Below are 24,792 nucleotides of genomic sequence, written 5' to 3'. Positions count from 1 at the left end.
ACCACCTCCTTTGGTGAGGGGTATTGGAAGGCCTAGAAAGGAGAGAATGAGAGCTGAGGATGAAAATGAAAATGGGCATGTGCAAAAAAAGAGGAAAATGACTTGCAGCAAATATAAAGGAGAAGGGCATAATGCAAGGTCATGTAAGGGTCTTGCTGCATCAGAAATGGCAAGCAATGGAAGTAGTCAGCCAAAAGCAGCACCAAGATTGAAACCTAAACGTTGGACAAGGTCTAGAACTGTCACAAGAGAGTCCACTATCATGGACAGGGCAAAGTAAGTTTTCATTGTACTAGCTAGTTACTTGATTGCATGTGATTTTACTTGTTTTAAATTGGATTTTGTTTTGTTTTGTTGTAAATTTTGCTAGAAAAATTATTAGGAAGACTAAGAGTGGTATTAAAAAGGCAAAATACAAGACATTAAGAAGTGGAAGTGATGGTCCTGCAAATGATGCTCTTGCAAATGATACTCCAACTGAGCCCATATTAGAACCACCAAGCAATTCACCAGTAAGAGTGGCACCACCAAGACATGAACACCCAAGGAAGAGCCAAAGTAGTGGACCTACCTTTTTCAAAGCACCAGAGCACAGACATACTATGGGTGACTTGATTAGAAAGCAAGGAGAGGGGAAAAAGAATATTGCAAGTGTGTTACATGCTGCTACACAAGTTGTGAAGGCACAAGGCACAAGCAACTGTCAGAAGCCACCTGTGAAGCCAGTGGAGAAGCCTTTTCTCAAGCCCGTACAACCTAGACCAGGGTTCAAGGTGGTCAGGGTAGCTGATCCATGACCACAATTTGGAATTATCTATATTACTTTTGGAACAGTGATCTTGTAACAAATTGCTGTAATGTACTTTTGTAAGTTAGTATGTTTTCTTTTTGGTTATTTTGGTTATTTTGGAAACAAATTGCTGTAATGGATTATCACTTCTGTTAATGGCGTATCTTGCCTTTTCTAGTGCCTTTTCAAATTTGTAAATTGCATTTATGGAATGGAATCAGACTGATATTGTGTGTTTACTAGGCTGGCTAGTCAATGCCTCGAGAATCATCAAAACATTGTTTATCTGTTTTCTATAAAAGCAGAGTCACTCCCCCCAAGCACACATCACATCACCAATCAAATCTCTCATCCAGTACTGCCTCTCATCTCTTACTGTCTCTTCTCAAACAAAAAAACAGTACTGACAAAAAAACTTATACAAAATGCAAAGAAAACAAACAACTCCAACAATGGTGAAAGCAGGGTTATTATGCAAACTTTAGTTAGATAGCAAACAAATTGATCAATCTTTTGAGCAAATCAAGTATTTGCTAAAAGATAAGAAAGATAGGAGGTTGTTCTTGGAGATGATAGAGAACGATGGCAACTTGAGTCTCAAGGTCCGTAGGCACTGCAATAGCTTGTGCTTTTTAGAGTTGGATGATTATTTTGGTCTATGTGAAGAGGAACTAGAAGCATATCCACCACCTGACTTTCCCCCAAAACCAGGGTTTGCTCCTCCACCACAAGCCAAGGGTTTTGCTTTGAAATTTGCTCCAAAACCAACACCACCACAACCAGCACCACCACCTCAACCAACACCACCACCACCACAAACAACAGCAGCACCTCCTCCTCTCAGGAGATCAGGAAGAGTTACAACTCCACTTCCAGGACCATCACAATCACCTGCACGTCAAGCTAAAGAAATTGTCTTGGCACTAGAAGCAGCTGGAGTTGGAGTTTGCATGAGAAAAAAGAAGTCTAGCAACAAGAAGAAGTTCTATGTTTGAAGATCTATGTCTTGTCTCATGGTGTGTTCTATGTTTATGCAGTGATGTTTATGTTTGAAACTAGAATGGTGTGTTCTATGTTTAGAGTCCAAGTGTCCTGTGTTGCTATGTTTATTTTCAGTGTTGCAAGTGCAAGTGCAAGTGTAAGTGTAAGTGTTGTAGTGTTGCAAGTGCAAGTGTAAGTGTTGTAGTGTTGCAAGTCCAAGTGCAAGTGTTGCAGTGCTATGTTATTGTAGTTTCATTTGTCAGAGTGTTCTATGTTAGTTTCATCAGTTTGTCAGAGTGTTCATTTGTGGTTGCCCAAGTTAACAGATTAAACAATTCAAATGTCTATTAATTCAAACAAATTCGAGCAGAACCAAACATTGTCAAATTAATGAAACTCAAAAATTAAATTAAACTAAAACTTCATTACTGATAGAACAAGATTACAACTGGGATTACAAATTACAACATCCAAAAGTCCTGAACAACATCATTACTGATAAAATAAAGTTGCTAACCAAATCCTAAACCAAATACACACTTAACTGTAAACTTAAAGCACCCTTGCCTTTCCCTTTCCCTTTCACAGTCACATTTGCCTCAAACCCATCACATAAATTATCCACTTCTATTTGAATTGAAACTTTCGACTTCTCCTTACAACTCCCTACAGATGAACTCTCCCCATCAGAACTCCCCCCATCTACAGATAACAACTTACAAGGCTGCTGCTTGATTGACTCCTTCAGAGCATCCTTCATCTATTGAAAGCTCCTGCAGTTTGGGCAACTCAAAAAATTTTCACCAAATGAATGAGGTTATTGTGAAGTTCTCACAACACGACCAGCAGAGCATCTCTTGCAATGAGAGCCATTTCAGGGATAGCTATCAATCCAATGATCAAGCATTCCACATGAGAAACAACTAAGATCCTAAAATTAACCAAAGTTAACATTTACTTTTAAAACAGTTTTAAAAAGTAAAATTAAAACTAACCCATCACAAACAACTAATCACATTTCTCAAATTGAAACTGGAAATACCTACCTTCTCCAACGTTACTTTTGACGAGACAATTTTACCACCACCTCCCATTTTCACTGTTCTTCTTCTTCAGTTCTTCTTGCTTTTGTTTTGTTTTGTTTTTGTTTTTGTTTTTGTTTTTGTTTTTTTTTTTTTTTTTTTTTTTTTTTTTTTTAATTTTTTAATTTTTTTTTTTATTTTTTTATTTTTTTTTCCGATAATCTCTGTTCAATTCTTTTGCTTAGAGCTCAAAATTCTTGCGAACTTATAAAGGTTAGAGCCTAATGTCCAACCCAAACGGCTATTTTTGCATGAGTAAATCTCCACCGTTGATGCTTTTAGTTAGGATGTTGACACATGTCAATTGAGTGAAACTTGAGTGAGGTTAGTTTGGTAATTTTAGGTGGGCAGGGGTAGTAGATGTCATTTAGGAGAAAAATTTCTGTTCATTGGATTAAATGGATGTGATGAGGACACGTGGCATTTGGGTTGGTTTTGGTCTTGCAAAGGTCAAAGGGTATTTTCATAATTTTATATGGTTAAGGGTAGAATGGACATTACACATGCCCCAGTTGGATAACATCCAGTCAAAGAGGGCTGACTTGGTCGTGCTGTCAAATTGGGGGGTGGAAGTCTAATTAGCAAAGTTGCTGGGGGTGGAAATCTAAAAAACTGAATATCTTTTTCAGAACTTGAATCAAGAAACATGAATCATTTGAGTCATTCCCAAACATTTTGGATGTAGTATAACAGAGATAAGGCCTTCATTTCAGTAGCTCTAAATTGGACAATTCTTCGAAACAGTATGACAAATTTCATAGTTTCTAATCATCGTGAATTAATCTTTAATCCTTTGTCCACCGTGGACCAATGCTTAGGATTATTTAGTTACATGAATGAACTATGTGGTTATATCCCTCAGCATGTTTTCTTGCTGCAGAGAAAGGTCTACATTGGTACAAGACCCTTATGTGTTTTGAGGAACTGGAGATACTGCAGGTAAAATTGAAATGGACACAATGTTTTTATTGCTTATTTTCCTTTGCAACCTTGGTTTGGTGATTCATACCTTCTTCTCTTGAGAAGGGTTTCAACAACTGTAAATGTGAACCATTCGATAAAAATGACTAATAGTTTTAGCTGGAATTCTCTAGGATAATTAGAACATATAACAAACCCATTACATATGTGTTACACTAAGTTCCCTTCAATTTCAAATGTCATTTCTCTTTAAAATGTCTGACATACAGTTGTTGATATGAAGAACTACATTCAATCCAGAATCAGCACTATTGAAGATACTCCAGTTGTACACTCTCTTCTTGGCGGATTGGGTCTTCAAATTCCTCTGGTCGTTCATGCTGCGGTCCCAGCACTCCCTTGTAGCTGGGTAAGACCACCGGCTAGTGCTGCTACACTCAATTTTGGTTGCTCAGTCCAACCACATGTGTGGTTTTGCTGGTTAATCCGCCATTGAAAATGCTGAAGTTATGGAAGGCCTTCCATGTTGCTTGCCATTCTTATTCAGGAAATGTTGGGCATTAAATTTGGTATGCGGGGTTGCCTAATGCTTGGGCTGACTGCTATCAAATACCATTAATATTGAGCACTTGAGAATGCTCTCAATGAGACATTTTTTCTCAAATTTTGACACGTCAACTTTTTGAGGTAAAAACAATCATTCGTCATAAAATAAGGAAATCCACGCTCTCTTTTGTTGTTTTCAATTGTTCTCCACCTAAATCAAGGAGCAATGTGTTGATCATCCCTGAGTGCAATGCCAAGAAAGTAAACGAATTAATGAGTGAAGAACAATATTTCTAGTGTTAATATAGTGAAGTAGTTACGTATGGACTGTGGAGACGTGGAGTTACGAGTTTGGGAATTCCTAATTGTTGTCAACAACACATTTGGTGGCACAAGTAAGAAGTAATTAATGTTTAGTGACCTGGAAATAGTTGGATCCATTTATATTTGTTAGTGAAGTGTAATACCATTGTGAAAATATATTAACGGCCCTAATTCGGGGCAATTGGGCCTATCTATTTAACAATGGGCCCAACTAGGCCCATACCGGATTTGAGGCCCATAAAAACCTTTTCCCTCTCTTTTTAATACTCAAACAGAAGTAATGTGTTCCAAGTACCGCCTCAAAACCTTAACCAAACTCAACATTCACTATATTAACACTAAGTTATATATATCCTGTTCAATATCGACACCATCAATTTTATTTTATTTTGGAGAACAAACGCAACATCGATTTTATTTTATAGTATAGAAACTCAACATTCACTATATTAACACTAACTTTTGTGGCTGTACTCAACATTCACTCTTCATTTGGAAAATGACGTATATTCCCATCTATTGAAATCTTGTTTACAACAATGTAAATTATTCCAAACACGTAAACTGCTCGACGAAATTCCACAAAGAAGAACACAAGCTAGAAAACACTGTAAAATAATACATGGGCAGAGTGTGAAACTTGGGTTTGGGTTAAATGGGGATTTAGGCAATGCCATTGTTGATTTATATGCTAAATGTGGTGATACACATTTCACGTTACTAGCTTTTGATGGACTTGATAATAGAAATATCACCTCATGGAACTCGATATTTTCCATGTATTTGAGGTGTAGATTGGTTGAAGAGATTAGAAGGAGTTTTGGGTTGATGGGGAAGGAGAGTGTGAGGCCGAATCAGTTTACGTTTGCTTCGGTTTTGTCTGCTTGTGGGAGATTGATAGATGGGGTTCATCGTTGTGTTATGAAGATGGGATTTGTATCAGATTCTTTTTGTGAAGGTACGTTGATTGATATTGTGTGATGATTTTTCCTAATCTAGAAACACAAATATTTTGTTGATGATCAAAGAACAACTAGAAGTATTAAATCGAGAAGAAGAAGAGATGTAGAAGATGATGAGTTGAACCACGTTCTTTAATGGCTGCCTACGTATCCTGTGTATAGGAATCAAACTCAAAGCGTAGTTCAACTATTCTATTTATAAGAATAGATGAGATTTCCCAATTAGTGTTTAACTAGGAAACCGTCTCTTGTTAAGTATCATCTTGATGAATAGATGAGGTTTCCCAATTAGTGTTTAACTAGGAGACCGTTTCTTGTTAAGTCTCATCTTGACTCTTCTAGAAGCCCCATGTTTCCCAAGTCAAATAGGTCTCCTTTATTGACTTAAACAACAGAAAAACATGTTTAGGTTCGAGTAGTAGTTAGAGCTCGAGCCTAGTAGTTGAGCTCGGATTTGGAGTTCATAGTTAGGGAGTGGGTTATTATCTTAACCTACTACTCCAACTAGTTCCAAAGCCTCTTTAACCTGTTCCGAACCTAGTAGTTGAGTTTCGGATTTGGAGTTCATAGTTAGGAGTTGGTTATACGAACCCACTACTCCAACTAGTTTCAAAGCCCACGAACCTCTTCTTTTTGTCTCACTTCCGAACCTAGGAAGTAAGAGGATTTGGACTTTAGGTATGTTATGGTACTTTCTACCCACACCAAGACTATATCCAAGCCTTAAGAAGATACTGCCACGTGTTACATATCTATTTGCTAAAATATGCACACACAGATGCCCCCCTTTTTTATTCATGGGTTGTGAATTAAACCCTTAAGGAAAAAGGCTGGATAAAAATGTAAGCGACGTCTTACACCTCGATTTTCTCTGTGGAATATATTGGCAAAATTTTGCATTACTTTTGCGCAAGGAACTGTAAATTCGGATCTGCCGTGACCATGCCCCGAACCTTGTATATTAGGCCGAACTTGGTGAAAACCGGTCATGCCATGCCTTGTGATGATCCGGACTTGGGATTACATTTCGGAACTAAACTTCGTGAAAGCCGGACCTGTCATGCCTCGCGTTTACCCGGACCTGGAATATCTAAGGGACCAAATATGGCCACATGGCCCGGACTTAGGTAGATTTTACTAAGTCACCGTGACTCGGAAGTGCAACCTGAAACTGGGCCTTGCAAAACTAGAACTTGACCCGGAGTTGAGAAATCACTCAAAGCCCAATACATGTCTTGTTAATCCATCTGGACTTGGTCTTATTTCCTTTTCCTTATACCCTTCGGCTTCTTTTATATTTACGCCCAATATTATTCATCCGGAGTTGGATTCACTCCATCAGGAACTAAACAATTTGAAACCCAGAGTTCACAAGTCTCGCCATGAATCAAACTAGGAGTCTTGGACAAATCAGCCCATGTCAAGCCCCGTATCACTCATCTGGAGTTGAGTTATACTTGTTCAAGTAGTCTGTTTGCTTCCTGCTTGCTGAACTCCTTTTCTCTTTCTATTTGTATGTCATTGTTTAATTGGAAACAAAATAAAGATCTCCTGTTATAGCCTCCTTTACCAACGTAAATCTACAATTTGCTTTTTCGTTGACAATATCTTAAAAAAGTAAACCTTACTTTTCATCTTTTACAAGCATTCTTGCTTGCAGCCACCACTTAAACGTCAAGGTGTTCGTGAAATCATCTCTTTTCCACGTCGTTCATCGATTCAGTCGAAAAAAAGAAAACAAGCACTGAATATTTTCTTGAAAGCTTTAAGATCGCCATTGACAAGCATCTGAAGCCTTTTTTAGCCACCATATTGGATTCAAAAGGAAGTGAGTAAATCACCATCAATTTGTCATATGACTGGACTGAGCCATGAGCGGACTGGGCAGATTAGGACATGCCATAAGCCCATTATCACTCATCCGAATTAATTATACTTGGTCATGAGATAGGAGGTGAAGCCGAGTAACTAGCTTATCCGAATTGGAAATACTTGGTCAGGAGATGTGAAGTAACGAAATTCTTTTACTTCATTACTTGTTGTTTGCATGAATCAACTCTTTAGGATACGATAGAAGTTTGTTCACCTTAGATTAAAAGTGAACTTTACCTTTCCAATTCCTTTAAAGTTGCTACCGGCCCAAAGCAAGTTAGCCTTTTCCATTGGAAGTGGTCATTTTATCATCTTCCAGATCTAAACACTCATGTCCGACGTTGGAAACCGAGTCGTGATTTCATGGGCAATCACAAGGTCTACCAATTTTGGTTGTACCAATTGATTGTGCCCTCCCAATTTGGTTGCATCGCCAATCAGATTCGGGTTCTAAATTGTTGAGGTAGTTCCGGATTCAGTATTGGTCAATGCAGTTCCAGATTCTTCAGTCCACAAAACAATGTCGGGTTTGTTACTCGACAGAGCAGTACCGAACTTGGACTTTCTGTGTTCTTTATTAGCTAGGAAGTGGAGTTCCGAACTTAGGCAAGTTCCGAACATGGAGTTCCAAGCAAGCTAGGAAGTGGTGTTCCGAACTTGGACAAGTTCCGTACGTAAAGTTCCAGACTAGCTAGGAAGTGGAGTTCCGAACGTAGAGTTCCTAACTGGCTAGGAAGTGGAGTTCCGAACTTGGACAAGTTCTGAACATGGAGTTGATGACTAGCTAGGAAGTGGAGTTCTGAACTTGGACAAGTTCTGAACGTGGAGTTCCTGACTAGCTAGGAAGTGAAATTCCAAACTTTGACAAGTTCCGAACGTGGAGTTCCAGACTTGCTAGGAAGTAGAGTTTCGAACGTGGAGTTCCTAACTAACTAGGAAGTGGAGTTTCGAACTTGGACAAGTTCCGAACGTGAAGTTCCAGACTAGCTAGGAAGTGGTGTCATTTTCTCCTTATTTGCATAAATATGTATACACAGATGCCCCATTTTTCTCTTAGACGATGGTTGCACATTCGACTGTTGAGGAAAAATGACAAAAGTGTGAATTATATTTTATACAAATTCGTATTTCAAATCTTAGAAAAACAAGGTTTTGTAGGAAAATAGGGTTTGCCCCTGTGTCAATTCCTGTAAATACCTTTAGTTTTGTTAAGAAATAAGACTTTGTAGGAACGTAGGGTGTGCCCCTGTACTATTTCCTGTAAAGTCCTTAAATGATATGGTATCTAATGCATAAACCGACACTTATAATCATAAGGCATTAGAATTGCTCTTAGGAGGATAAAATCCAAGCTAAGTTAAACTTTCTCCATCACACGAGGAACAACACATGAGATCTTTCACTCATTATCCCGAGAAAGCTTTTTAAAGGTTCTGATACAACTTTGGCCAACATATGGGATCTTTCACCCAACATCCAAAAAGTATCCCAACAAAAAATTATAAAAGAAATAATGCTTTGAAAAGATAAATATAACTTTTATTGAGCATTGATTGGCATAGATCATGCCCCCAGTATAGTGGAAGTAGATCCAAATTTGTGAAAATTTTGTCTCTTAGAAGCTAAGAGTAGTATAACATTACTTGGAAACAGTACATGTTAGCATCGAGATTCACCGCTGGAGGATCTTTCATGAACATCTTGTTCCTGGTTAACTTCAAAGATGTCCTCATAAGGATAAGTTAAAGTGGTAAAGTCCCTATCCTGTGGGGGTAATTTATTACTTCCGAACGTGTCACTAGTCTTCTGTCTCTTGGACTTATCTTGATAGGAATTCCTGTCGACTAACTTGTGCTCCGACTGTGGTTCCTCGGACTTCCTATCATTATAATGACTAGCAGAGCTCCTACCAACAAGAACGGAGGTGACACTGGTTATCACTCTTTTATAAGAAGATTCCCTATCCAATTGGTCTTATTCTAGTTCTGCATACTTATCGATCCGAGCATACAACTCTGTCATGTTCGTAGGCTCCTCTTTCTTCAAGGACATGTATAAACCAGAAGTGGGATCTAACCCCTTTCTAAAGGCCACAATGGCGAGGGTCTCATCGACGTTGTCAATATGCAATTGCACCTTGTTAAATCTTTTGGTGAAATCCCTAATACGCTCGTCCTTTCAGATTTTCATGTCAAATAGTGCATCAGCGGTTTTAATGTAGGGTTGGTTGCAACTGAATTTCACAATGAAATTGATGGATAACACCTTAAACTCGTGAATGCTGCCCTTGGGCAGCTTCGTGTACTAGGTGAGTGCCGAGTCTGTCAAACTTGAAGCAAAATACCGGCACAAATAATGATCTTTCTTAGAAAGACCCACCATTGCTTGACGATAAATGAGCACATGAGAGACTGGATCTCCTTTGCCATTAAATTTAGAGAACTTCGGTGGTTTATAATAATGGGGGATGTATTCACTCATAACATGTCGTGAAAAAAGAGTTCCAATGTCTCCCTCGATTGCTGACTGAACAACTGACTCATCCATTTTAGTTGGTTTCGAACCTTTCAATTCCTCCAGTATTTGCGCCTTGAGCTATGTAAGAGTAGTCGGTTAATGAATTTGAGTTCTCTCGTTGTTATACCTCGGACCTGGACTCTCGTAGTTCTCATCTCGATGATAACGTGGTTCCGGATCCCAAGATCGAGTGGAGGAGTTTGCAAAACTGGATCGGGGAACTGAGGGATTCTGAGGCAATGAAGGTTCCCTTAGAACTGAAAGTCTTCTTCGTACTGAGGGTTACCTTGATAGTTGTGGATTTCGGGAAAACACATTCGGACGTCCATCCTTCGTACCTTTAGAACTTGAATACCAAGAGAAGTCAGTTTCGTGTGAACTCGAGTGTCGAGTTGGATCCAATTTCAGATTATAATCCGAATTTGGTTGGTCACTATGATACCCAACGAAGTAAGGGATATAAGGCGTAGGGACGTAACCCTCACTATGGTCAAGACTTGGTGGCCGGAACTGCCCCCCTCGAGTTTCCATCAATAGGCAGCACTACTCTTGGGGGTGAACGACCCTCCTGTATGTGGTAGTAGTCTTGTAAAAAACGCAAACGAGCCTCTTGTCGACCACGTTCGGCCATCACAGCATTCATGATGGCTTGGTTGGTTATGACAGATTGGGGAGTATCATTGTTAGGCTCATCTTCTTCACGCCCCTATTCAAAACGATGATCTCCTCTACGTTCATATTGTCTTTGAGAAGTAACATGTGGGTTATTGATCTCGTTATTCCCCTCGTTACTTTGATTCACATTGGCTCTTGTAGTAACTATGATTTTGAATCAAAGTGAAGATAAGATTTTTTTTTTAAAGAACAACAAACCCAAGAAAAATTGGTGGGTAGGAGAACCTAGAACCGAAAAAATTTCGACCAAGAAATCAAATCAATTCTGTATGGTTTTCCCACAGACGGCGCCAATTGTGTGATGATTTTTCCTAATCTAGAAACACAAATATTTTGTTGATGATCAAAGAACAACTAGAAGTATTAAATCGAGAAGAAGAAGAGATGTAGAAGATGATGAGTTGAACCACGTTCTTTAATGGCTGCCTACGTATCCTGTGTATAGGAATCAAACTCAAAGCGTAGTTCAACTATTCTATTTATAAGAATAGATGAGATTTCCCAATTAGTGTTTAACTAGGAAACCGTCTCTTGTTAAGTATCATCTTGATGAATAGATGAGGTTTCCCAATTAGTGTTTAACTAGGAGACCGTTTCTTGTTAAGTCTCATCTTGACTCTTCTAGAAGCCCCATGTTTCCCAAGTCAAATAGGTCTCCTTTATTGACTTAAACAACAGAAAAACATGTTTAGGTTCGGAGTAGTAGTTAGAGCTCCGAGCCTAGTAGTTGAGCTCCGGATTTGGAGTTCATAGTTAGGAGTGGGTTATACGAACCTACTACTCCAACTAGTTCCAAAGCCTACGAACCTGTTCCGAACCTAGTAGTTGAGTTTCGGATTTGGAGTTCATAGTTAGGAGTTGGTTATACGAACCCACTACTCCAACTAGTTTCAAAGCCCACGAACCTCTTCTTTTTGTCTCACTTCCGAACCTAGGAAGTAAGAGGATTTGGACTTTAGGTATGTTATGGTACTTTCTACCCACACCAAGACTATATCCAAGCCTTAAGAAGATACTGCCACGTGTTACATATCTATTTGCTAAAATATGCACACACAGATATGTATTTTAAATGTGACTGTGTAAATGATGCGAGGCGAGTATTTGATGGAGCTGATTACCTTGATACTTCCTGGACATCTATGATTGCTAGATATGTTCGGATTGGTTTGCCTGAGGAAGCTGTTAAATTGTTTAGTGATATGCAGGAGGTAGGCGATACGCCTGATCAGGTAGCATTTGTTGCTGTTATTAATGCTTGTGTTGGTCTAGGAAGACTAGATGAGGCCACTTCTCTGTTTAGTAAAATGCCTGAACCCAATGTTGTTGCATGGAATGTGATGATTTCTGGCCATGCTCAAAGTGGCTACGTAGGGGAAGCTATTGAGTGTTATCGATTTATACGAGTATCAGTTGTGAAACATACGCGTTCCACGTTGGGAAGTGTGTTGAGTGCCATTGCTAATCTAAAAACCATCAATGAGGGACAACAGGTTCATTCTAAAGCAATTAGGCTGGGATTAGAATCTAATGTTTACGTGGGAAGTTCATTGATAAATATGTATTCCAAGTGTCAGATCATGGAATCTGCGAGTAATGTTTTCTATGCATTAGACAAGAAGAATATCGTGCTGTGGAATGCGATGCTTGGAGGTTGTGCACAGAATGGGCATCATGTACAAGTATTGCAAATGTTCTCTAAAATGAGGGCTTTTGGCTTCCAACCCGATGGGTATACATATACTAGCATTCTCAGTGCATGTGCTTGCTTGGAATGTTTAGATCTTTGTGGAACAACTGCACTCATTTCTAATAAAGAACAATCTGGAATGTAACTTATACGTGGGAAATGCGATGGTTGACATGTATGCTAAATCTGGTGATCTAAAAGATGCGAGCGACGTCTATTTGAACTTATCCAAGATTGAGATAATATTTCTTGGAATGCTATTATAGTTGGTTATGTGCATGAAGAAGAAGAGGATGAGGCTTTAAATATGTTTAGAAGGATGAATATTACTAAGACTGTACCTGATGAAGTATCTTTGTCAAGTATACTCAGCGCTTGTGCAAATCTTCATGCTCTTGAGCATGGAAAAGAGGTGTATTGCTACTCGGTCAAATCCGGCTTTGACGTGAATGTATATGCCAGAAGTTCCCTGGTTGACATGTATGCTAAGTGTGGGTCCATGGAGAATGCGTGTAAGGTACTTGCTAGGATGCCCGAAAAGACTGTGGTATCTAGGAATGCTCTGATTGCAGGGTATGTTCAGAACAACAATACCAAGGAAGCAATGAATCTGTTTCAAGAGTTGTTGGAAGAGGGATTGAAGCCATCAAAGTTCACCTTTGCAAGCATTTTGGTTGCATGTAGTGGATCTTTAAAGATGAATTTGGGAAAGCAGGTCCACTGTTATACACTGAAGTCTGGTGTTCTGATGATGATGAATTTTTGGGCGGCTCCCTCCGATAGCATTGAAGATGCGAATAACCTGTTTATGGAGTATCAAAATCATAGGAGCAGGGTGTTGTGGACTGCTTTTATTTCAGGACTTGCTCAGAATAGTCACACTTGGGAAGCTTTATGTTTCTTTAGATCAATGCCAATGGATTACGCCCTGCCTGATCAAGCCACTTTTGTTAGTGTTCTTAGTGCTTGTGTTGGTTTGGCTGTGTTGAAAGAGGGAAGACAGGTGCATTGTCTTGTTGTTTGTACTGGCTTTAACTTGGATGAGTACACATGTAGTGCTCTTGTAGACATGTATTCAAAGTGTGGGGATGTGGGAAGTTCTGTTCAAGTTTTTGAAGAAATGGATTGTAAAAAAGATGTTATTTCCTGGAATTCAATGATTGTTGGATTTGCAAAGAATGGCTATGTTGACGATTCTCTTAGGATCTTTGACCAGATGAGGCATGCCTGCATAGAACCTGATGAAGTCACATTCCTAGGTGTTATGACAGCCTACAGTTAAGCAGGAATGGTATCAAAAGGCCTTGAATACTTCAATAAGATGAAAAATTATCATGGGATTCAGCTAAAATTCGATCATTATACCTGCATGATTGATCTACTTGGTTGGGGTGGGCTTCTCAAAGAAGCAGAAGAATTTATTGATGATCTAGCATTTGAACCTGATGCCATGGTTTGGGCTTCATTCCTATCATCTTGCAGATGATTACATGGGGACGAAATACGGGGACAACATGCAACTGAGAAGCTCATGCAGTTGGAACCTCAAAATTCTTCGCCCTATATATTACTCTCTAATATATATGTTGCATTGGAGAACTGGGACGGGGTAAACATGGTTAGGAAGTCAATGAGAGAAAATCGAGTAACTAAGTTGCCTGGCTGCAACTGGATTGTAGTGGGAGAGAAGACTAATTCATTTGTTGCAGGGGACAAATTTCATCCTAGTGCGGGTGAAATCCATGCATTGTTGAAAGATTTGACCATTCTTACGAAGAAACATGATTCCATTTTGTATGGTGAAGACTGATAGAAACGCTGTAGACATAAAGCTTTCTTGGGTCAACATCCAGGAGCAACACCTAGTGTGCTTTGACTCATTGGGCTTCAAGATGATGACCAAACGAGGACTAATCATATCTGAGGCTGCAGGGGTTTCTGCTACATCTTAACGGTAACTTCTATTTTGTACACCGTACTCTATCATTGTTTTTTTGTTTCCTAATAGGCAAGCTTATTGGACATTTTGAATGCAGCTCCACATTGAAGTGGGTTCAGGAATATTAAAATCCACAATGCCATATGCTTTCAGTGTGTTCTTTACTTTCCATTTTGGTGTTGTCGGATGCTCTTGAAGGCCATGGTGTTTTGGTATGTTGGCCTTTGCAGTGTTATATATGGTGCAAGTCCAAGTTAATACTAAAATCAAAGGCTGTAGAAAAAGATTTGATGCATTGTGTTATATATAGCTGTTTTATGCATGCCACCAAATAGTGATTTACTTTGAAATGTTTTCCTATATACCAAGCAGGGATGCTTATTAATTACATCGTTGTGTAGGAAAAGAATATGAAGCAACCACTTGAAAATATGTCAGGGGTAGAGAGTACTTATTCACAAATGTAGAACATAGTTGGATTTTGGAGATCACATTAACTGAAGAGGATTTGTGCTGAGAAGGCCACTTCTGTGACAATGACCTCCACTATGAGATCATTTTCATGGAAGTTCAGCTTGTGGCTCGTCTCTTATAGTCATACAATCATGTGTTGTTTTTTGTTTGTATTCAATTATGTTGTGTTTTGACTAGAGCACATTGATTGAAGCACATACATTGACTTTTGTTTGCATTCAATAATGCTGCACATTCCAAGTGCAATTTTATTTGTATTCTAAATGTTTTCAACTCATTTATTAAATATTTGGACTGTGATTCCAGTCATGCTTATTTCAACTTAAGCATAAACTGGGGAGAGAAGTAACAGTTAAACTTAAGCACAAACTAGAGAGGTAGTGCAAGCATTAATGTGTGCTGAGAGCTTTAAGGCTTTGCAGATTTCTCTGAAGAATAAGACGAAGGATAAGAGAAAGAAATCTGAAGAATAAGACGAAGGATAAGGGAAAGAAAAATAAGAATATATAAGAAAAAATTATGGTGTAATGTGTTCTATTAGGTCTTGGGTGATGTCTTTGTTAAAGGTCTATGCTTCTGTGTTTGTCTTTGTTTAGGGTTTTCCTTTTGTGTGATAGATGTTGGAGTCCATGTCTTTGTCTATGAATAAAAATGTCTTTATTATATAAATGTTTCAACTTACTTGTTTATAAATTTTTATATTTGCTTTGCCAAAGAAATGGAGCAAGAGAACCATGGTCAGTAGCAATGGCATCAACCTCAGCAATAGCAAAACTAGGGTAGGGAACAGGTCGGATATGGCTATATCCGAATCCCAACCTGAATAGTTTGACAATATTCGAACCCAAACTCGAATCTGAATCAAACCGAAAATTTCAATCCGAACCCGACCTGAACCCGACCGGATAACACTAAAAATTCAAAAAAACCTAAAAATTATATCCGAACCCGAACCTGAATTCGAACCCGACCCAAATAAATAAATGAATATGAAAATCGACCCAAACCCGAACTATTCGGATTTGGGTCGGGTTGGATTCGAGTCAAACCCGACCCGATTCCCTGCCCTAAGCAGAACCATACTCCACAACAACACTATGGTCCAGAGCAGCAAAACCATGCTCCACAACAACAGAACAATGCTCAGCAACAAGGTCTAAACAATGTGGATGATGCAGAGCAACACCAAGTGCCACTAGCTAGAAAAGGAGGAAGAGCAACAAGGAGAGCAATAGGAGGACGTGCACCAAGGGGAGGGAGGAACAATAGTGGTTTCAATATTGGCTTGGAATTGATATCGATGATGGTGTTGATACACCAAGCACCCCAACGAATTCAGTAGGTACACCTTGCTTAAGTCAGTCTTTGACTCAGATCTAGTGAATACATTTGTGCTTTTTTTTTTTTTGTTATTTTGTGGATAGTCATGCTTTTTTGGGAGCCATTTTGGATGACAGTGCTATGGTTTAGGAGTGCTAGTGCTATGATTGTATTGAACTGCTTGAATGCTTAGTTTTTGTGTATTGACATTATGTAATGACAGTGCTAATATACTTGTTATGACAGGTGCTATGTAATGCAGTTCTACTTACTAAATTATTATTTCTTCGTACAATATTTGATAAAAATAACACTAATTAGGCACATCTCACACGCCTGTCACATACAGAACAACAGTTTCTCTCATCTCACACTCTTCTCACTATTCTCACCACTTTTCTCACTATTCTCACAAATAGTTGAAAGATGGCGGCCCTTGCATAAGCCACAACCTTCACAGATTGGGAATTCTTCCTTGCATAGATTACATACTTGGTTGTCTATTTTTTTGTCAGAGTAGAACCAAGTCACATCGCCACAATCTTCCCTAGAATACTTGAGGAACTTGAATTATAAACTACCTTCTTTCATATGATTGATCTTTGGCCTTTGCGTAGATATATGATTCCAATCACATACACAGTCAAACAAAATTTATTCAAGTACCTCGCTCATGTGCACGTTGGAATACACTTTGAGCAAGGGTTTCGTCCCAAACCTAAAGACTATAACACTTGATATACTTAACTGGAATGACTACACTAGGGAACTTGTGAGAAGGATTTGATTGGTGATTATTTTCACTACCCTACTATGTTGCTTGAAGTTCAAGTTACTAAAACTTACAAAAATCCGATTTACTTAATACAAAAGAGAGAGAGAAAGAAGGGTGGAGAGCTCAAATAAACCTAGTTCCATAGTTAAGAAGACTTGCGCATTATGCTGTCTCTAATCTGTTTTGGGTTCATAGACAAACCCAAAATGGATTAGAGCGTCGATCCCTAACAACACGCACTCATCTCTAAGCCCATCTTGCTAGCATGAGAAATTAAACTAATATTTCATCTCTGAAATACCATTTCAATTCCTGGTTCTATTCTAGACCAGTCGCTCAAGTTTCAAAACCTGGATTCACAAGAAGGTTGCGCGCGCAACTAGACCCAATGTCACCTAGGTCGCGCACGCGACCTTATCTAGAGCTTAAGACTCCAAATTTGGTCGATCACTGTCATTTTGTGACAGGATGTCACATACAACCTATGTTCCTAAGCAATGATCCAGGTCTCCTTACACGAAGTTTGATCTTTACATGAGCATCATTAACCCTCTACCAGGGAGGGTTTTAGCTCATGATCAATAGAATCTGTAGAGATTTAATTTGAAGAATTAAAAAAAAAAAAAAAAAAAGGAGAGAAGATTCTAATTTACAGAAAAAAGAAAATTATTAGTAATTGGGAATGAAAACTTTTACCAGGTTTAGACTTACAAAACAAACTAGAAAAACATGAAAGCTTGGAAAGAAATTGAAACTTCTCTAATGGAGTAAAGGGAAAAAGAAAAAAAAAACTTGAAAGTAAAAACTTGTGAGTCCTTGAAGGCTCTTCCTTTTCAAGCATAAGAGAATGCTTCCTTTTTCTCCTCACCCACGTGAATCAAGTATCTCATTCAATTCTCTATTTGATTTTCAAAACACAACCATATCATTAATGCATAGTTTTGATTTTTTGGTTCTAATCAAGAATTTTGCTTCTTACCTAATCAAGACTTAAGTGTGCACAAAAGTCTTAAGTGCAATAATGAATTTTTTGACTTGAGAGTTTGATTTTGAGAGTTTATTTCACGAGGGCATACATGATGATAGCTTGCCATGTGGGCTTGGTCATGAGCAACTAATTTCTATGTGTTCGCATAGTGGGCCCACGTACTCTGTCAAGTGGCGAGTTCGACAGTTGATATTTTGCAAAATTTGACATTAGATAGAGTTTGTCGCACTAATAATTCTGATGCTGGTTCACTTGCCGGAATTAGAGTCCAGGTTCATAAGATATGCTTGTCGGAAGTTTGATGCTTTTTGGCACGTTAACCCTGTTCTGACCCGGAAATGTCCTGTTTGAGTCTCGGGCTTTAGTGAGGCTTCATGGAGCTCTGCATGGGCTAAATCGGAATACTTTATGTAGACACACTATTCCGTGCTTAAATACTGGTTTTATCCTTATTTTTACTTTCATTGCGAAAACCTGTAAAAACACGAAAATACAATTAATTTATGATTATTAAATACATAATTAACCAAATTGTTATGTCTCTACGGGGTTTTATATTACAGTTTTGGGTGTTTATCACACCACTCTCAAACAACATTTTGTTTGTCCTTAAGTAAATAAGAGACATTAAAACAGATAAGTTGCAAAAAATGTGTAGTCCTACACTAGTTCTCGTTTCGCAGAGTGCGGTCGTATTGACCGTATGCAACAAGGCCTTAAACCGCTAGAAATTCTCTAGTAGACGAGTTATAGCCTCGTGAGAGTTTTCCAGAGAAGATACTCACAAACTTCATTTATACTACAACGACTCAGTGACAAAGGCTTGTTCCCTTAATTAATCTAAGATATTTATAAATCTCACTAGCGGGGAACGAGGTTTAATTCCTTTGAAACTCAAGTTAATATGCATGCAATAATTAAAACATCTACATATGAACATATATGCAATGAAGTTTTCAATGGTATGTACAAACAGAGCCGTTTCTGGATTCTTTGGAAAGCGTCGCTACATAGGTTCTCACAGGTATGTGTCAAAACACAAATTCGCTTATAATTTTTCCACTCAGGTTTTGCTAACTCCAGTGTGTAGTGACACACATATATTTCATCACATCTCAATGACAGTCAGAGGAGCTGAGGTCGAGAAATCACATATACTACTTATTATCACACCATCCTACTCCTAGTTGAGCTAAATGTCTTTTATTAGGTATTACGGGGCTTAGGTGGTGGTGTAGAAGAAAATAGAATGGAAAATAAAAAAAATGATAAGTATGAGAGAATAAAGTCTTCGAGATATTGACGTGAGAGAAATCCTTATTTTCTTTTCCTGCTTCTAAGACGAGTTTCCATACTTAGCTCTTTTAAGCTTTTGGATTCCTTTTGATTTGATTTTGGTGATTTTGGGGAGTTCTAACTTTTATTTTTCTTTTGATTTTTGGAAACATATTTATATTTTTCTTTTCTTTTTCTTTCTGAATTGAAGCAAGTAACTAATTTTGATTTGGGACATGTCTTTCGCTTCATTTTTCCACATTTCATCCTATTTCTCATACTCATCATTTAGGTGAGTTTATTTTATTTGGGGTTAATAGATGAGTAAGGAATTGTTGGTGAAAATGAAAGGTTTGATGAAAGGTTCAGTGGGGCGACTAGCGGAAAAATTTGTAACATGTATGAATTTTTGGTTATGTGAAGTTGTAATCAGTGGTGGTAACTTCAAAAGAGTTTGTTTAGAAGTGAGGTTCATCCTAAATTATTTAGAGTTTTAGTGTGGGAGTTATGAAGAAGAAATATAGACTCTTAGTATAGATTAGATTGGTTTTAAGCTAATGAAAACATGAAAGCTTTAGTTGTTGGTATTGAAATGACATGAAAACATTGAAAGAAAGATTAATTGAAGATTGAAATAAGAACAATAAGATAAGATTGAAGATTGAAATAGAACAAAGGAAAATAACAAGTTTTAATTAAAAGGAAATGAAGAACAATAAAATAAAGACTTGAATTGAAAAACTAGACAATAAATTAAACAAACCAAATAGTTTGGATCCTAAAACAATGGATGCTTTCTCTTTCCCTAACTTTTGGATTATATACCCATACTTTTGCTTTTTACAGATTTGCCCTTCTCCATTACAAAGTAGACACCTCACACTTCACTTTTGCTTTTGCTTTTTGATTTCTTCTCGTCCAATATAGGTTTTGGGAGAATGTCATATTTTGAGATAAGGGCGTCCATTTCTGGTCTTCTAAGTTGAGGGCTTTGACCTTTGACCTTTGACCTTGACCTTCGACTTTGACCGTTGACTTTGACTTTTTCAACACTTTTCCATAGCAGCTTCTGGTCTTCATAATAAGCGTGATTAAGGCTCTCTTTGGTGCTAAGATGTGGCTTTTATGATAAGTGGTTTGAAATACTCCATAACCTGAAAAATGCAATAAAAGCTATAAGTTGTCTTTTTGTTAAGCGTAAGATGGGCTGTAATGCAGTAATATAAGGGTAATAAAATGCACATTTGGGAGCTGATCACCACCCCTAAATAGCATCTTGCTTGTTCTCAAATGAGTGATTTATTATAAGTTATACTAATTTTGTTTCGCAGAGTGCGATTGCATTGACCATATGCAACAAAGCCTTAAACCACTAGGAATTCCCTAGTGGACGAGCTTAAGTCTCGTGAGAGTTTTCCAGTGAAGGTACTCACAAACTTCTTCTATTTAGTACAAATGGGTCTTGTTTCCTTATTTATTCTCATAAGTTCATACATCTCATTAGCGGTGAATAAGGACAAGCTCCTTTGAACTTAGAATAACATATGTATACTTATTTAATCATCTAAAGATAAATGTTCAAAACATGAGCAATGAAATGCAAAAACAGAGTTGTTTTCGAGGCTTTTGGAGAGCGTTCTTAAGGTGAGTTCTCACATGAGTGTGTTACAATCACAACTCTTTGATAGATTCACTCAAGGTTCGTTCTCTCAAGTGCAGTGGGCACTTATTTCCTTACATACTCAAATGACGTTAAACTTTTTTGTGGTTGTGGTTGTGGTTACCATGACTTGGAACTGTTAGTGTTATCATGACTTATAATCTTAATTCTTTTTATTGGTTTTATGTCTTGACTTGCCTTGTTGTAAAAAAATCAAGGCCTTTCGTGTATTTAAGTTTCTGGTGCAGATGGCAACATGGATAGAGATGACGAGATACTTGGAGCAATTAGTAGTCAGCCGGGGGATGCGTAAGCCCCTGGTTAGTTTTTTTTTCCCTTCTTATTTCCATTAGCTATTTTAATTTGAAGTTTTTATTATTATCATTCTAACTGTTTTTCTTTTTATTATTATCTGTGAACTGCTATGCTTTCTTAACATGTGAGTGTTTTTGTTTTGACCTTAAAGAATCCGAAAACCATTTGTTTTCTGACAATCACAGTCTCTGTATTTCTTGATATCTAATTTTCCATATTTGAGAAGTGGATGTAAATCTTGCTGGTGCTTGTAGGTCTGACACATCATGCTTTCTCATTATTACCGCATCATCCTGACCCACTATCATTCTATTGATGATTACCATTTATTCATAGGATGTTAGCTATTCGTAATGATTTTGTTTGTTGTGATATCAATTAAAGATTACATGTTGATTTAACTCTGCCTTTCTTTATTTATGGAACTAGAATAGGTTTCAAGTGTCTAATTGAAGAATAATTGCATTATTGATTTTCAGGATGAGCAGCTTTTGCTTCACATTGTTAAGAACAATCTTCTTAAACTGTTAGTGGATGCTTTTGTTCGTAATGGTAATAGATACAATTTGCTCAATTCTGCAGTCTTGGAACTTTTTGAATATATCTGAAAGGTGCTTATCTCGCTTATACCATTCTTATCCTTTAGTACAAGTATTTTTTGATGCATACTTAATATTTTTCTTTTTATTATTTTGCAGGAGAATCTCAAAACCTTGGTTGCATTTTTAATTGATACGTTTTGGAATCAATTAGTTAAATTTGATAACTTTACAAGTATTAATGCATTAAAAGCTAAATATGAGCAGGTCTCTCTCTCTCTCGAAAACTCTTTAATACCAGAAGTTCTGACAAGTTTTCCTTTCATCAGTACCGTGAAAACAGCGAAGTAAGAGGCTCTGTCAATGCCATGGACCCAAGAAAGTGAATTGATGAACGTGCTCTTGAGAAAGAAGAGGAAGATTACTTTAATGAGGACAGGTTTGTACCTAAATGCATGATGAGTGTTGTGATAAAGCATTTACCTCTCACTGATGTGTTGAACTTGGTTATTTTGTCAGTGATGAAGAGGATAGTACGTCTGCTCAGTCCTCACACATCAGAAAGCATGAAGCTCAACCCGTATCTAACGGAACCAGATTCAGCTTAAGGTATTATAACTTCATAAAAAAAATCGTATTCAGTGTTCCTCTTCATGGGTCGTTTGGAATATTCATAAGCTTTTACCTCTCTTTTTAGACCAATACCTGGCAGATTGGTATACTATGATGATGATGATTACGATGACGATGAAGGTTATAGTCCCCCATCCCGAAGTAAGCTTGAAAATTCTGCTGTAGATGACAAAACAGAAAAATCGACACATAAATTGAAAAGAAGATCTTCCAATGAGGAGGAAAAGGAGCTGAGAAAAAAGCAAAGGCTGGATAAGACCTTGAGCAATAATGTTCATGCTACTTCCCCTTCAACATGCAGTTTCTCATCATTCATGAACCAGTTGAGTCAGGGACTAAGCCATGTGATCTGGCAAAGGAGGCACTACATCTTCACCCATTCACTCTTTTAACACCTGCTAAATGTATCATTATTGGGTATCTTGGATTATTTTCCGTGTATTGGGTCTCCTGCTTTTTGAGGTTTTTTGTGCAATTGAAGGACACCTTGGAGATTCGTCATTTCTATTATAACAGGTATCTTGAACTTTCGATCTAATTCCTTGATCCTTGAGAAAATATTTGGACAATTTTATGATTATTTGCCTTTGTTTTACTGCAGTCTTCACGTTACGGATAGTGAAGTTCAAACCACCCCATGGGCATCCATTCTTGAAAAGGTTGTTCAGGTACAAAGGTCACAACAACTTTGTGTGGTGAAAGATCTCTCTGCACATGATGTAGTCATGCGAATAATGCGCAAAGAGAATTACTTGATCAGAATGCTTAACAAGGGCGTGCTTTCTTTTTCCATCTCTAAATGGGTCCCGGGTACTGGTCTTGCAGTTAATTCTGGTTGAAATGGGAAAAAATCATTTATTGCTAAACAAGACTCTTGAATGGACTTTGAATTGGTGCATATTGCAAAACATGTTTGACAGGTATACTTAAATTTCAGTCCTTAGAAATATAGGCTTGAATGTGTGTTATTTATCTGGGTATTCAGTTCTTAGGTGAAGACTTGTTACTGTTTCTGATTTTGTGTGCTTATGTTTTTATTTTAGAAACTTTTTTGTCAAGGCGAGCTTTATTTCTAATCCTTCTTTGTTAAAGAAGAGGCTTATGGCAGTAGGCCTGGGGATGCTCCTACTATCATCGTTTATTTTCATATTCGTGCTGGTATATCTCTTTCTAAGGCATGCCGAACAATTCTATAATCATCCGAGCACAACATCATCAAGAAGGTGGTCCAACTTGTCAAAATGGATGTTCCGAGAATTCAACGAGGTGTTGTGCTTTTCCATTCATAATATCTTTAGTTAAAAAAATGCCAAGAATTCACCAATATTAGTATTTAGTTATTTTTTGGTGTTCCGCTTCTACTTTTGTAATAAATATGGTTACGGGTCATTTCACTCAATGAATTGGAAATTTTAACAATGTCTTTGACTTTGAGAGACATGGAAATAGGTATTACAGGTCACCACATAATGCACCCTGGACTCGAAGGAGCTCCCAAGAATTTTGTAGTATCCCTTTTACTTGTTGACTTACTTAGGGGGTTAGGTTTGTATTAGTGCATGGAAGTTGGTAATTTACTTGTTAATCACTTGTGAATTGCTTAGCTCTATTCCTTTAATTGCATGTGACTTAATTGATTTCTTATTTGTTGCAGGTACTCAAGAAAAGGTTGTTGCTCGTGTTTACAACATTTTAGCAATTGAATAGTGGGATTAATGTTCTGACCAACTTTGACGTGAGCATGCACATATATGAGTTGGGTCATAAATGTGATCTTCTATGACAAGATATTAGACATCCCAAAATTAGGTTAGGTGAATTCGATCTGTTCTATGTAAGTTTGATTTGTAAATTGGGATTTAGATTAATGACTATATTTTTATAATAATATTTAATTGATTGGTGGTTTTGTTTTTTGTTATTCATTTGTTGATTAAGTTTGTGGAATGTGATATTTATATCATATTTGCTAGAATTAGATATGCAGGGTGGACATTAGTTGACCTAGGATTTTTTTTTAAGTGGTTACACATTACTAACGGATATTTCCGTTACAAACAATAGTTAGTAAATAGCAAGTGACACATCCATTACTAACGGATATATCCGTTACATACAAAATTCTTTTCCCGCTATAAGCTGAAGCGCGCAAACTTGACTAACACTTATATTCGTTAGTAATTACAAATTTAATTGGGTCTATCAACAATTGGCTATCTGTTACAAAGAATTTTAGTAACGGATATAACCGTTACTAAATTTGGCCTAAGTGACAGTGACGCCCTAGAACTAACGGATATAACCGTTAGTAAAAATATAAGTAATAGATATAACCATTAATAAATGTTGTTTTTGGTGTAGTGCGTCCAAAGAAATCGGGGTCGATTGATCACGCTTGCCACTTACTATCACACCATCTTATTCCTAATCGAGCTAGATGTATTTTATTAAGAGTTACAGGGCTAGGGTGATGATTTAGAAAGAAAAAGGAAGGGAAAAACAAAATTTGATAAG

General features: G+C 37.6%; 1 long non-coding RNA gene and 1 pseudogene across 1 annotated transcript; both read left to right on the top strand.

The window, feature by feature from the left end:
- Window positions 1-3,696: 3,696 nt before the first annotated feature.
- Window positions 3,697-14,170, top strand: LOC147482384 (pentatricopeptide repeat-containing protein At3g09040, mitochondrial-like; annotated as a pseudogene).
- A 6,813-nt stretch (window positions 14,171-20,983) lies between these two features.
- Window positions 20,984-24,187, top strand: LOC147482383 (uncharacterized). Its single transcript, XR_015204413.1, has 8 exons — window positions 20,984-21,111; window positions 21,586-21,717; window positions 21,805-22,084; window positions 22,165-22,254; window positions 22,343-22,794; window positions 22,880-23,198; window positions 23,322-23,544; window positions 23,933-24,187. It is a non-coding gene; the product is annotated as an uncharacterized LOC147482383 (long non-coding RNA).
- The last annotated feature ends 605 nt before the right edge of the window (window positions 24,188-24,792 follow it).

The sequence above is a fragment of the Coptis chinensis genome, chromosome 8, assembly GCF_015680905.1.
Source record: "Coptis chinensis isolate HL-2020 chromosome 8, ASM1568090v1, whole genome shotgun sequence".
Taxonomy (NCBI): domain Eukaryota; kingdom Viridiplantae; phylum Streptophyta; class Magnoliopsida; order Ranunculales; family Ranunculaceae; genus Coptis; species Coptis chinensis.
Note: the sequence above shows the minus strand (reverse complement) of the source record. Positions and strands in the feature narration are given on the sequence as shown.